Raw genomic sequence first — 16,404 nt, 5'->3', positions numbered from 1 at the left:
TATATATCTGTGTCACAGTAATGCACCTGATTTTTCCTGAATTCTTTTCTTTAATTCACATACATAGTAACTTATCCTTTTGCTAGCACTAGTAGGCTCTCACTCTACCACCTTTAAATAGATAGATAAATAAATAAATAAATAGGATCACAGAGATGGCTCAGCAGATAAGTGTGTATACCTCCAAGCCTGCCCTTCCATTTTTACATAATGGAAGGGCAGAACCAATTTCTACAAGTTGTCCATTGATCTTTAATTTCCCGATATATACCATGGCACATACATGGCTTAATGAACAATCATCCTTTAAAGAAAAATGTGACTCACAAACTAAAATCTACACAGTATGGTATGTATAAGAATATTTTAGAAGAGAAAGTTTCATGGAGCTAAAGTGACTGTTTTCAAGTTTAAGGATGATTTTCAGGAATGGGGATTTTTAATCTCTCATGTTCAGCACCCAGAACCAGGAAAATGAACTGGACTTTTACAGTATGTGAACTCATTATTAGTTGCAGCTATCTAACAGTGAATGCTGTCTTTGGCAAAACAGTACAGTATGGGCCTGGGAAAGATTATCCAGAGTCTAAGACTAAAGACAAGCCTTATTCAAAGGGCTAGTGTGTCCTATTGCTTCAGCTCACAGGCTTTGCAGACCTAAAGAGGGGGATTCATTCTTTCAGTGAAAATCTCAGCAATGTACTTTCTTCTGAAAGTACACCACATTGATCTCATTTTTCTTTTCCTTCTAAATATAATATGAGATTACGTTTCAACCATGTGAACCATTCTATGTTTCTGCAATTTAACGTAGATATATCTATTTTAAGTAGATTTTATTTTATCAAGCTTAATACTTAGATGGGGAAACTATTAGTGTTAGACATCTGAATATTTAAAAGAAATATTATTCAGTTAGGTTTGAAAAAATGTTCAAGTTAAACAAATATTTATTTGTTTATATTTATTTATTTGTTTATTGTGTGTATATGCATGTGTGTACAACAGGGCACATGTAGAGGTCAGAGGACTGCTTGTGGGAGTTAGTTCTCTCCACAATGTGAGAATATAGGATCAAGCTCATTTTCTGTGCTTTGATAGTAAGTCTTTTTATCCACTGATACTTCTTGCTGGCCCAAGGCAGCAATCTAAATATAAAATCTTATTTATACTATGGACAATTGGCCATTATTTTCTGTAAAGGTATTACTTAAAATGACATACATGGATTTAACTTTTATATTTATAATTTCCAAAAGGTCTGATAAAAGTAAATAAGAAACTTAAAAAAATTCATTCATTCAAGGCTGCCAAATACAACTAGCCAAAACACTATCTATGAGAGTAACATTTACATAATTCCTGATTGTTTCAGGGTTCTTCTTTCATTAGGTAGTTCATTGTATATATGTGTAATAATATAAATGGATATGTAAAAATATGTAAAAAGTCTGTTTTCAAATAGAGAAAGACTAATTGAGGATAATAAAAAATCAATACTTGAAAAAATATCCATTAATTTTTTGTTACAGTTATTTGACCGATAGTTAAAATCCTGAAAAAAGGGCTAGAGAGATGGCACAGCAGGCAAAAGCATGTCGTATTCCTGCAGTGCACCCATTTTCAGTTCTGAGCACCAATGTAAGGCTGGTCAAAAAGCTCCATAGGATTCCGTGTCTTCTGCATTTGCTGACAGCTTCAGTCACACGTGTATTCACTCATACAAATACATTATCAAAAACTTACTTTCCTGAAACATATTTATCAATGTAATCCCCTTCCAAAAAGCATCTTAGTTTCATATTAACTGATACTTGTTTTTTATTTCAATGATGTGTTATTTAACTTACAATACATAAAGAGGATATATTTTAAAATAAAAAACAAAAGAAGCTTGTATGGCCAGATATCAGGTAACACTGTAAAATGGCTACAATGAAATCAATACGGCACATCATGCGAATGGTCTAAGTGGTCTAGTGGAGAGTCTGGAAACAGATTTTACCAAATAATGTAATTTAATGGAAGACAAAAACACTTACACTCATTGAGAAAGTAGCACAGTATTAATAAACAGGAATAAAATGGACCTTTATTTTTATACTACATTAAAAACTGATTTCTAACAGAGAGAAAATGTATGAAAAAAATGCCAATAAAATTTCTAAAAGAACTCTGAATGGACCCCCTAGATAATTTATCTATAATAAATTTGCCTAATTGCAGTAACAAGCCAATAAGTCACAATTTAGGAATCATATTCTATAAAATAAACATTTCTGCCTATAAAGAAGTGACTATGAAAATTTGAATGGAAGTCATTTCTGGGATTACTGGTGTTTGGACATTTTTTAAATAAATGTCATTATCTTGAAACAAGCAATCACAGTTTGTATTAAATCACACAACAGAATAAGTTGTCATTTTAACACAAACATCTTTTCAGAATATTATTATAATTACTTCACTTCATATATTAATGTTGCTCTTATTTTAAAACACTTTTCACTTCTCAATTTTTCCTATTCTTTACCCTGTCAAACCTATGTTAGAAACTAGCATTTTTTTCTGAAAACTAAACAATTCATGTGAATGGTGAGTTGTCTGTTAACCAATTTTAGCTCTTTCAGATAAGATGACATGTTAGATTACCTGCTGTTTGAATGCTAGACCTTTCCACACTACCTCTGAAGACTAAGCTGAGAAAACACATTTAAATTGGAGCAGCAGGGCACTCATGTAGTTTAGTCTTAGCTTACTGGAAGATGGATGTTGAAGGCAATTTTAAAACATATAGAATTTTTGTAATGCCTTGAGGAACAATATGTGTTCCATATATTAAGTTCAGAAAATACAGAAATGAAGAGAGAAATAAAACTTATGTTGATTCTACTGTTGAATTATAATTTTAAAGCAGGTTTTTAAAAGGGTAGCATTTATTTCATTAAGTACTTAAAAAATTCCTCCATAGCGTTATGGTTGGAGAATTTATCTATATCGTAGAATCTATTCAAAATTTCCATTATATATCATCTTTACCTTAGATGTTTTGACATTTAGCTTCTCCTTTTGTGAAGCTCCTATTTCTCAATTTTAATCAAATTTGCACAGGAGTCAGAAAAAAAACAAGTCTTGAATTCATGGCTTCAGGTTGCTTCCTGTGCAATTTCAACCAAACGGTGCTGAATAGAATTTATATTCTCTAGCAAAGCCAAGGCAGGAGAGTCTGGTCTTATACAGCAGCAGTCACCTGGAAGCAGGAAAAAGAGACACCTGTACGACCTAAAACCCTTTCATGTTTAGTCCATCTGACCCAGGCTATAGGATGGTAGTCAGCACATTTAGTGCAGGTTCTTCTCCACTAGTTAATATGTTGTACCCAGAGATGTGCTTTAGTGATAGAGGTGATTCTCAGTACTACTAAGTTGGTAGGACTAACCATCATACGTGATATCTGCTAGAAAATGGTAATTCATCATCTTCTGGATATCCTGACTCCTTTCCAAGATTTTCCTCCTAAGGGAATTTATACATAATGCAGAGTTATTTCGATGGGGTCATACATGGTCTGCTGTAACTTAGCTCTTCATGTGTCTTTCCTTTCTATCTGTTTTGATAACTTGTTTTATATAGTTCCTTTTAATGTGCTATTCTCTGCATTACTAGTGATCTTTGAATGTTCTGTTCCCACTACTTAGAATCATTCTCTTTTGTTCTGATATTCTTACTTCCTTTACCAAGATAACATTCATCTCCTCATGGCTGGAGTTCATCTCCTCTGGAAATCATAACAGATGTTCTAGACTAGAATAATACTGATAACATATTACCTGTACTGATTAATTATGATCACAGCCATAATTAAATATATATGAAATTATCTGATTCCTATTTAGCCTTGCACTGTGAACTCAGTAATACATAAGATACATGTGTTAGTTTCTTTATAGCTCTCAGAACTTGGAGAAATTTCTAGAAAATTAGTACATGCATGTTCATCAAGCCTTGCGATTTTAAAAGTAGAGTTCCATGGTTTTACTTACACACACACACACACACACACACATACATAAAACCATCATGCAAGATGATATCCCATAGGCAAATGTTATATTTACAACATTCCTTTTTAGCCACCTTTGTGTTACAAAAAATACATAAAAAGGTAATAGAGTATCATCTGTCATTCAAAGATATCACTTCATATCATTCAAAGGGAAGAAGGCAGAGAGGTTCTGTCGCGCCTCGCTCGGCCAGCAAGAAAGACGCAACCACCAAGTTCCTCTCCAAGCAGTTTATTCAAGCTCTTCGTGGAAGCCACTCCCCCGAACCGCACCCGTCACACACTGATAAGGCATACTATCATCCAATCCATTCACACCACGTCTCCCAACCTCATAGGTCCACGAAGGCGGAACTACTGCAGGCAGTGGGCTATATCCAAATAAGGACTTGTTTGTATTCTACAGAGGCGGCTCTGGCGGCGTGCCAGGCGCCATCTTAGGGTGCGGTCCTTGGGGGCTCTCCACAAGGTTCTGAGAAGAAATGAAGAAAAGTAAACCTGACCAAAATGCATTGTGTGGAAAAAAAATAGGTTAAAAAATATATAAAAACATTTTGAACAAATACATAGAACATGGCCAAATATTCAGTGGTTTTAAGAAAATTGTTTAATTAGACATAACCATGATTTAACTTCTAGCAATATTTCATATTCCTATTCTATTTGATTTTATAAAATAGAATTAATACCCATGAAAATAATTTTATGACTTATTAAAATAATATACTAAGTTTTCTAGACATGTCTCTCCTAGTATTTATTATATTTTTTAATTTATTAATTTATTCATATTACATCTCAATGGTTATCCCATCCCTTGTATCCTCCCATTCCTCCCTCCCTTCCATTTTCCCCTTACTCCCCTCCACTATGACTGTGACTGAGAGGGACCTCCTCCCTCTGTATATGCTCATAGGTATCAAGTCTCTTCTTGGTAGCCTGCTGTTCTTCTCTGAGTGCCACCAGGTCTCCTCTTCGAGGGGACGTGGTCAAATATATGAAAGGGTCAAATGGTATATACTCACTTATAGCTGGACACTAGCCTAAAGGGCATGTCCCATGAAAATCTTCACTAACCAGGAAACTGGGACAGAGGGGAGGACATCCTATTGGGACTTTATGTGAGAGAAGCATGAGAGAATGGGGAAATAGAAGGATCCAGAGGGTCCAAGAAGAACATTATGATGGGCAGATCTGGGCCCAGGGGTCCTGTTCAAACTATGGCACCAGACAAGGACAATACGTGCAGTAAACTTCAAGCCCCTACGCAGATCTAGCCAATGGACAGGACATTCTCCACAGTTGAGTGGAGAGTGGAGTCTGACTTTCTCCTAGTTTTTTTCTTAACTGGCATGTATTGTATTCTTTTCTTTTGTTGCACTGTAACCAAACAAATGACGGAAACAACAAGAGGATAGATTCATTCTGACTCATGATTTAGGCATTTTTCATTCATAATAGAGTGGCATCAGAAACTAAATAGAGGAAACTGGAACAGGAGGGTTAAATAGGAAGAAGGATGGGAGAAAAGGATGAACGAGGGACCATAGGGAGGGACAGCTGAAAAACTGCATGGAGACCTAATATTGTAAAAGCTTCCTAAAAACTATGCATATAAGAAGGGAAACTAAATCGAGTCACCACAATGGGATGTATTCCTCACCTGGACATCTTGTGCCACCAAGTAAAATGCTGAATGCCAGGAATGGATTACATTTTGCCCAAAGTGGCCCCATGGAGCCCCAAACATGGAAGCATATTGCCAAGGCTATTGGTTGCTTTCTACAACGTGATGATAAAGCCGTATTGCTAGCAATACCTACTTATATCACCAAACGCAGTGATGGTAAGCTGGTGCCTAAGTAGAAGCTTTACCCCTACTGGATAACCTTCATGGATATAGAACTTACTGTGAAAGCTACCAGAGGAGAAAGGTAATCATCAGTATTCCTCAGCTACAAATCCTGGACACTGCAACAGCAACCTGCCTGCAAAATATACTGGTGCAATAGTGGCACAAATGCTATAGTGACATTGTCTCACCATTTTAAAAAAAATTGCATTTAATGACTGCTCCATGAGATAAAACCCATGCCTGACAGAGTTAAGGTGGCCGAGAACTTGAGTCTCATAAAGTCATGGACCCAGGGGCAAAGCTACTAGTATTATTGTGCTAAAACAAAGAAACAAATATAGCAATAAAATGACTCACAGTGACATACGTCTATACGTCTAGATAAGTATGAGACCCAACCTACATTAGAGAAGCTTCTTCTTTACCAGGCAGCAGGTAACATAGAGACCGACAACTGAACAATGCAAAGTGATAAAATATAGAACTCAGTTATAAATGGGATATCTCTATCAAACCCCTTCTTTCAGTAAGATAAACGCAGAAAAAATGTAAAGGTGGTAATCTAATACAGGAAAGTGGGCACATTGGGTATTTCTGTTAACCAAAAGCAGAAGCTATACCTAACACATGTTCATCTCCTCAGAAACTAGCTCAAGGATTAGAAAAGCCGTACTCATCATATCAAGTCTTATTAAGGTATAAACAAAACAGACACTGATGGTATTATGGAAATACACGTGCTAAGATCCTTCCGTGTGGAAAAGGCCAGTCTGCCTAGAGAATTTGAAGACTGCCATCTCTCTTTGTTGTTGTTGTTGTTTTTTTGTTTTTTTAAAAATTTTTTATTAATTTATTCTTGGTACATCTCAATGGTTATCCCATCCCTTGTATCCTCCCATTCTTTTTTATTTAAGTAATTTATTCAGATTAGATCTCAAATGTTAACCCCTTACTTGTAGCTTCCCATTCCCCTCCCTCTTTCACCCTATTTGCATCCCCTAGGTCTGCGACAGAAGTGGACCTCCTCCCCCACCATATATGATCACAGCCTATCATGTCTCATCCTGGTAGCCTGCTTACCCCTCTTCTGAGTGTCGCCAGGCCTCTCCACCATGGGAAGGCACCACAGTTCATGTCAGAGTCAGTCCTCCCTCTCCACACAGCTGTGGAAAATGTAGACTGCCATCTCTTAACTTGTTTTGTTTTGTTTCCTTTATTTTGAAATAAGGTAGAATGTGAAGATAGCTACTATGAGGGAAGGACTCATGATTTGGGGTGGGGTGAGATTTCAGAGGAAGTAGAATCTAATAGCTGCACTATGCTGAGGATACTGATTGTATGTGAAACAGGAAATAAGTATTTTTGCTTCTCATATCCAATTTTAATAGTGTCCAGGAATTTTCCATAACTTACATACATAAAATGAACTGCAGTATCCAGCTTTCTGAGTTGACTGTCATCTTGAGTTTCTCTAAGGTGTGCTAAGTAGTTTCTATTTGTCTTTGTATCTTCCTTTTTATCTTTCTTTACAGTGGTAACAAGCCCTTGTATTCATATGAATAGCTTTCTTTCTTTCACTTTTGTGGTAAGATATTATCAGGAAATCAGAAGACAGAGTAAATTTAGACTGTGCTTTTTCTATGGCCATAGTCCTCAGTGAAGACCTCTACTCACACATTGCTCCTGCCTGATGTCTTTCTGGGTTTGGGGGATTACAAATTTAATTGCCATGGCTTCACTTCTTTACTCCTTAATTTAGTTCTTCATCTTTCTTTTGTTCTTAAATATCTATCCCTCTCCTAATTTTAAGAGGATCTTTTGAAGTTTGTGAATGTTTTGTGGGTATGTTTGTGCAGTGTCTGTGTTCCTGATACCCTAGAAGAGGTCAGAGAGGGTGTTGAATCCCCTGAAACTGGAATTACAAATGTTTGTTAGCCACCATGTTGGGTGTTGGACTTAAACTCAGCTCTTCTGGAATTGCAAACAGTGCTATTAACCTTCACATCATGTCCCTGGCCTCGGGTAGGATGTTATTTTGACGTGATTAAGGCATGGAAGCAGAGACCCTTGAATGGTATTAATGCCTCTTAAAATTAAAGAAAAATACCTCTCCGTATTATTTAAGGCTACAGCCTTCATCTTTGCTCCTAATACTGTGTATGACACAGTAAAGAAGCTCCCTTTTGGGCAGAGAACATGTCCTTACAGGTAACTAGATTGGTGATAACTTCAGCTTGCTCTTTCTCACCTCTCTACCTGTATCATGTTTCTGTGGTCATAGCTTGTTCAAGTCTGAAACATCTTAGAGCACTCTGAACAGCCTGAGAGAAACTTTAAGTTTCAAGTATGCTTCCTCTAAGTGTTATTATTTTTCTCCTCTCTGACTTACTTCTAAAATTTAATTCTTCAATAAACAGATCAAATAATAGATTTCACTATAGTATTAGTATTTACCTTTATACTGTGGATATAATGTAGCTTTTACTATCTTGAACCAGAGTGATTGTTATTACTCACATGAGCCCCCACAAGATAAAGTCTGTTGTCAGTCCCTCTTAGAACTGGGCAAGACTGTGCCTGAGATTACAGCCACTTGCTACTTCTGCTCCTTCCCTTCAACTACACAGTAACTCAGCCTGCTACATGTTGTCTTGGGAGCTGCTTTAGGAAATGAGATGAAGAGTGTAGCTCAACAGCAGGGCTCCATTTATGCAGCTCTGAGCAGTTGTCATCTATGCAGGGTTGGAAATTTGAGGGGTTTGAGATCACCCATTCTCCTAAAAATAATCCCTCACATTCCGATAAGTGAGGAAACCCCTGACAAAGCCACCCAGGAAGATTTCAGAGGATCATTTCGTAGATCTTCCTTTGTTGTCTTATTTGGAGGAGGTAGCATTTGTTCATATATACCTTTGAACAGTAAGGCAGCACTATGATCTGGCGCAGTGTACCTTGCTCTTACTCCTACCACACCTCACCATCCCTTCTCACGCTATCTATGTTTTTGAGGGCTTATGTGAGCATAAGGTGCCTGATTTTGTTTTATGCCTCTGGAGTATGTGCCTGGTTTGTGCTAATACTTTACTGTTTTTATTACCCTGACTCTGTAGTATAATATGAGATGAGGTATTTGTGAGGCCTTCTGCAGTTCTCTTTCTTCTTAAGGTTGAGTTGGTTACCAGAGCCCTTTGTGCTTCCATATTAAATTTAGGAGTATATTTCTCTATTTCTGGACAGTTTTTTTATTATTGTTTTTTCCCATTATTCTTGCTTTGTTCCATGAACAGCTCATATATTATGAAATTATTTCCTATGGATAACACAGAAGGGGAATTGTGTGGATGGGGCAGAAGGACGACATCGGGGCATGGATTAGTATGAGGATTGGCAAAAGAACATATTATGCAAGAAAATGTTACTCCCCCAAAAAACCCTGTTATTTTAATGCTAGCTTTAAAGTAATTTTAAAAGTTTTTCAAAGCAAAAAATAGACAAAATTAATTTCCCATGAGTCTTTTGTTCTTTGACTCTTTTATTCATTATGCACGTCCTTTTGACTCTCTGGAATATATATTTTCCTCATTGAAGAAACTTTAAGGTCTTCTGGGTTTTGCTTTTAGCCTTTGGTTCTGAAGCCTAAAATTTCTGGAAGGCTAATTCTTGACTCATATTTATTATATACAACATTATACTGATGATTATTTATCTCATTACTAATACAGGCAGGCATGCTTTGCTTATTGCAAATAAATTATGGTTTTTATTTTCCAATATGCAAATATCATTGCAGACCTATATTTTAATACTTCTACACTGGCTTCCAATTAGTGTTATAGATTTATTCACAGAATATTTGGCTTAAAGGTTTAGAAAACTGACTCATGGAATTTAACATGCATATTTGAATTGCAAATTGTATTTATATTATGATAACTATGTGAAAATGAATTACCTCCTCACCAAATTGAGATAATCCATTTTCATTGCCTACGTCATTTGAACATACCCATATGGTAGAAGATTAGAATAGCAGCAGCTTGCTTGTTATAACACTAGCTATACCTAGAAAGACTTCATTTTATCTTGGGTAAACAGTACATATTTAGAGGCATATTTTATTACACATGAGAAAATTTTAGTAGAACTCGTTATGTTTTCACTTCTAGGCTATTAAAAGATTGAAAACAATAGTTATATTTTTCTAACATCATAGGCTAATTAAATTAAAATGAGTGTGCTCTAATTACATGTGTAATCCTCCTGTTCTTTCTACTCCCATTTTTGCCTGATATTTAAAGTAAAACTGAAACTAACAGCTGCTGAATAACATTATCTAGTTTAGTATTGTAGCTTATCCCTCCCCCCTGAGAGAGAGCACAATGTATGTTAATTCATGATTCAATGTCCATTTTACTGTCTGCTGTGTACAAGGTTATCAGCTTGGCCTGGGTAATATTCATAAGCCCAAATCAGATCTTCATAATATAAGGATGGCTCATTATATAATAGATGAGTAAACCTCTGTGAGGCTGGGAGTGTAAATCTTCATGGTAGGAAATCCCAAGTATATTCTAAAGCCAAATTTAAATTATGTTTAAAATGTGTACTCTCATTTTCTCCATTACTTATTTAAATCATTCAACCAACTGTATATTGGAGCACATATTAAACATCTTTGGGGATTTTATATAGATAGAATGATCAACATAATCCCTCCTTATCCCATCAGGAAATACATATATTAAACAAGTGTTTACAAGAGGCTAACAAGGTTTAGGGCCAAGAAGTCTTAGTTGTTAACGAAATGTGATGTATAATATTGTAGAGTTGGCTGAACACTGTAAGGGAGTACCAATATCATTGGAACAAATATTTATGAAAATGAGCATTGTATTGTAATGTATTGTGAACATTTCATTGTTCTAGTAAGTAAAATATTCAATAACAAGATACCATTGATCAATTAAAAATGTCACTGAATGTATTAAGATAATGTTGAAATAGTCTATACAACAGATTTTATCCATTGTAAAATCTTAATAGTTTTTCATGGTATGGTGAAATTATCAGTGTTAAAACGGAATGTTTCCACTTATATGAGAGGCTACTGAATCTGGCCTTCCTTTTTTTCAGGGATTCTCTGAATTCATCGCAATCCCATCATTGCTCTTATACTACAGTCAGCTACTTTTACATTGCTTGGTACCATTGTATCATAACTCTCTACATTCTGTCCAATCAGCTAAGTCTGCTTACTCTATCTACCTCAAAAACAATTGCCATGCCTTCTGTAGAATCATTCATAAAGTCTGTTGGATTTAAATATCTCTCCACTATTATGTATCACAAGTTATGTAACATGTATTCACGATCTTACATTATTCTGTTTAATTTCATATGATATGATCTTTACTGTATGACCATGTCTTGGATGATTTCTAACCTCAAAACTTTGTACAATTCATGGCGTATAGTAGACTCTTGCTTATAATCAAATGTGTGTCTAGCCAGATGGAAAAACTGAATGATGATTTCTATTTTTGGTCTCTAATTTCTACAGGAATGATATGTACTAAGTTTACCTCGTTTTTCACTCACAAAGGAAATGGAGCTCTCCGCAACATTCGAACTCTTCTTAATCTTTTAAATAGGTATAGATTTTAGAAAGATCAAGGAGCTGACATCAAACACAGTTGCTCATTAAATACTTTTTTAGAAATATGAGTAACATTTTTTTGTGGATAGCCTGCCTTCCACAGGTCCAAAACTCTGATCCATACCACCACTAGTACTTTAGAGAAACTGGTTATCACTGCTATTTTGACTTGACTTCTTTTAATGGAAACTCTCATATATAACTGTATGTATGTATGTATGTATGTATGTATATATGTTCATTATAGAAGGTATTTAGGTCATAGTATAAAGAAATTTTATGTTAATCTATTATATTTTACAGAATTAAAACATTAAAAATAAGCATTTCAGATTCTTATAGATAAAATTAATCATCTATTTGAAATAAAATAAAACCAATATTATGTGATACATTATTATCATTTAGTAATTAAATATGACAGGATTCATAGAGTAAATTGCAAAGCACATTTCGTATTAACACAGCTAATGTCTTGTAACATTATAATTTTAACAATTTATATTCACATGATTATATCGTTCCTAATGGGTATTCTCAGCATTAGATTCTGTGCACTAGACATTTGCAATGATATTGGTTAATATCTGTACTTCAGCAAGCTTTTTAACCTTGTTTTTAGTGGGTGTGAAAGGGCTTATTTGTAAGAGAGATTGCTACTGAGAGAATTTTCTCTTTTTCTCCTGCAAATGCAACAGCAATTCCCATGTTAGAGGCACCCCCCAGAAAGCTTGGCAAGGGATTTCCACCCACACTCTGAGTCCCTAACAGGGCTTGACCTATTTTTTTCCCCTTATTAATGTAGCAGATCCACATCATTGGGGAAAAATAGAATAAGTGCTATCATGACTTGAAATTTCAAAAGTTTATCTACATGTAACCAAAATTAATCTTTATTTCTAAATAAACCATATCAACACATCATATCAAAATCTAACATCTGCTCAATTATTGTGGTGATGTCAAACCTATGGACCATTCCTTTCCTTTGCCTAACATAAAGCTTGAGTGCCTTGTGACATAGTGGACCATGTCCTCTTTCCTTTATACCTGTATTTGTTGTCTTTCTTTTCTCCTGAAGTCCCAAAGTCCTTATTGGTTATTTTTTTTCTCTTCCTATAATATTTATTTTTTCAGGCTCATTCTACAGATCTCTTTCCATCAGTAACCCTTTCCAGTCCTCAGCATTAAAATCTCTCTAAACACCGATGGTTCTTGTCCTCAACCCCAACACTGCCAGTAACGGATTTTTCTCTGTATTCTTTTATTTCTTACTTATGTTTAATTGCTGTGGTCTGACTAAGACTCAGACTCTGTGTTGAGCTATGTATTGTCCAGAAATATTTAAGGATAAAAAAATTGACATTTACATTTAGTTAATTTTATTCTTTGTACATATATGAGCAGACAAGAATCGTAGGACAGATTTCTTTTATATGAATTAGACTGTAAAGCAATGGCTAAAAAAATAATATATCAAATGTTTATCAAAGTTTTACAATTTCATTGGATCATCATACTGACTGTGTGGTTGGAGAATTAGTATTCCCTTCCCAGCTTAAAGTAAGAACACAAAATTTCATGCTTATACATCAAGCCTTTTTTCTGTGACGGAATTAAAACTTTAAATTGTGGGCTAGAGAATGAGGCTGAGTGGTGGTGGTTTTGCCCAGCAGACCAAAGACCCAACCCTTGATCCCCAGTGAAATCTCAAGCTTATGTTCATGAGCTCAGCCGTTCCCACCTTAGTCAGTAACTCCTGGTTTATCTTTATTTTTATCCCATGCTCCTCTTTGGCCCTGCTTTTCTTCTTGAAACAGAAATCAGTCTACATATTGATGAATGTTCTATCATGTCTAAGTTTATTCAAAAGTTACTTAACTAATAATTATCTGAAGAAACTGAGCAGATGGAGGAAAGGAAAACAAGAGAGCTTAAAGTTAGAGACATATAGATATAAACAAACTTGTGTGAAATATTAAGAAAAGCACAACCCTTCAAAGTAGCCTGTGTTCCAAAGTCAAAAGAAGCAAAGAAGAAAAGCTTAAGTTGTGGGAAATTAAACATTTACTTTTTTCCAGACAAGGTGTCTCAGTGTAGCCCTGGCTGTCCTGGAACTCACGCTGTACCCAAGGCTGACCTGGAACTCAAGAGATTTGCCTGCCTCTGCCTCCCAAATTCGTGGATTAAAGGGGTGTGCCCCCGCTGCCCAGTGAAACATTTGCTTGTCAGGTACTTATATTAACATAGATTATATACCCAAAAAATCCTTGTTAAATACTATTTTATTCTAGGGAAATGATTTATTTTCAGTTATAAACATGTCTCTTTGGATGCCTTTCCCATGTACCAGGATTCATAATCTTTCAATAATTAGTGGTAAAAGGAAAAAGCCCTGTTCTTACCCCTATGAAAGTGACTTCTAGCTGATTTGAACTCACAGAACTTGAGAAAGTATGGGAAACAACCAAAGCCCATAGGCACTGGTAATATGTCTTGGGAGCATGGAGACAAAGCTAGGTACAGTTTTCAATAGGATAAATAGTCTCAGAAAATGCTCAGCCCTGAAAACTTATATACAGGTAACTCATATAAGTAACAGTATATAAATTTAACATGTTAGATTAGGAGTAATACTGTGTAAACACACACACACACACGAAAAACTATGCCATGAATTTGAAAGAGAACAAGCAGGTGTATATGGGAGATTGTGAAGGGAATAAAGGAAAGAGAAATTATGTAAATTAAATTTTTTCTTAAAGTCCATAAAATCAAAATGTTTTAGCAAACATTTCGCAAAGGGAAGTGATTGGCTACAATTAATCTGAAAATGATGGCGTCCCAGCAGGCAAAACCCAGGACAGGCTGAAGGGATGGCACTTAAACTGAATTTTTGGCTTACATTCTAAGTGAAATGGGAAATTATTGCAAAGCCCAGGAATCTGTGACATATTCTGACTTATTTTAAAGTATTACTCTGGCTTCTATGTAAAGAATAGTCTCATGAGGCCAAAGGCAGAAGCAGGGACACTAGAAATAGAGGAGACAGAAAAATAGTGTCAGTATAAGTGTGTTTAGATACCATAATCTCCACTGGAAGTTTGAGACTGTCAGGCTTGGCAGTTGATACAAGAGCTATGCGTATGTTTGCATGTTTTTAGCATATCCTCATTCGTCAGTTGTTTGTAAATATTCAGGTTTTTTTGTTGTTGTTGTTGCTTTTGTTACTATTTTTAAGTTAATTGATTTCTTCTCATACTTGGTACCTTCTCTCCTCTGCAGAATGAGCTCTTTAAAGACAAAATTGATATTTGCCACTGTTGTTTGTGTCCAAATTTTGTTTCTTGAATTAAACTAAAATACCCTTAATACTCTGCAAAAAAAAAAAAAAAAATCATAGAAAAATGAGTCAAGAAATAGGTTTCAAGCCGGGCATGGTGGCGCATGCCTTTAATCCCAGCACTCAGGAGGCAGAGCCAGATGGATAGCTGTGAGTTCAAGGCCAGCCTGGTCTACAAAGTGAGTCTAGGACAGACAGTGCTATTACACAGAGAAACCCTGTCTCAAAACAAAAACAAAAACAAACAAACAAAAGAAATAGGTTTCAAATAGCACACTTTAATTCTAATCTAGATGGTGCCAGCCTAGAATGTGAAGTAAGTCCTGTCTTAAAAATCAGACTACTGCTCAATGTGGTAGTTTGCTTTTTCCAAGTTAGCTTGTCTATTAAGCTTTAACCTTTTATTCTATGTTAGCTTATCCACTAGCTTTAGCATTTATCAGTGACTTCCTTTTGTTTAAACTTACAAAGCTCCAGTTCTTCATTATTAGATTAGAGCATCTACTTTGATTTTAAATAATAACAGAAATAATAGCATTTTTTAATTAAAAAAAAGTTTTGGCTTATCAAGACAGGGTTTCTCTGTGTAACAGCACTGTCTGTCCTGGACTCTCTTTGTAGACCAGGATGGCCTAAAACTCACAGCGATCTGCTTGCCTGAGTGCTGGGATTAAAGGCCTGTGCCACCACCCGCCCAGTTGGTTTATTTTATTTAATGGCAGCGCACATGCTAGCATTTTGATGAACTAGGAAGAAAGACCTTAGAACTGATCTTCTGTGTGCTCTTCTCAAAGCATTCAGCTTTGCATCTTCAAGAGACTGTAGGCCTCTCCTGGGCAGAAGGTGCTAAGATGCCACATACGTTATCCCGCAGATGTAGCCCAACCTTTGCAAGACTCGCTTGGCTGTACTACCTCAGTTCTTCTATTCTTTTTCAGACATCTTATCACTTTAATAATTTTCATGTTATCTTTCTGTTATTGATTAATGTGCCATTTTTGATAGATAATTGCACTAGTTAAACTTTGTGACTCAATTGACACTATAGTGTCCTTAATATACACAATTACACTATTACACTGCTTTCTCCTTATATTTAAAAGCAAATGCAGAGTACCTAGTTGTCTGCAGAGGTTTCAGATGATAAGAATTAGTTCCATGGGTTGGTGTTTTGTTTTGTTTTGTTTGCTTGGAAAATTTCTCTTAAAAACAAAAAAAGACATTTACTGCAGTTAAAATCATCAAAGTAGAAAAGTACCTAAAAATCAGAAATGTTGTTTGCCTGTATTTCTGTCACTTAAGTTCTTTTTGTGTTTATACCCAACTTCATTATATGCTACTATTTAATAAAATTACATTATTTAGGTGACTTGAGAGAGGTTTGGCAGGTAAGAATAGTTGCTCTGTAGATAACCCAAATTTGCTTCTCAGCACACACAAACACACACACACACACACACACACACACACACACACACACACACACA

At 35.6% G+C, this 16,404-nt stretch overlaps 1 protein-coding gene across 2 annotated transcripts in view; it reads left to right on the top strand.

The window, feature by feature from the left end:
- Positions 1 to 16,404, top strand: part of Mettl15 (methyltransferase like 15) — a 173,338-nt gene that overhangs the window by 83,136 nt on the left and 73,798 nt on the right. The window lies entirely within an intron of this gene.

The sequence above is a fragment of the Acomys russatus genome, chromosome 4, assembly GCF_903995435.1.
Source record: "Acomys russatus chromosome 4, mAcoRus1.1, whole genome shotgun sequence".
Taxonomy (NCBI): Eukaryota; Metazoa; Chordata; class Mammalia; order Rodentia; family Muridae; genus Acomys; species Acomys russatus.
The sequence above is the reverse complement of the archived record's forward strand: the minus strand, read 5'-3'. Positions and strand labels throughout refer to the sequence as shown.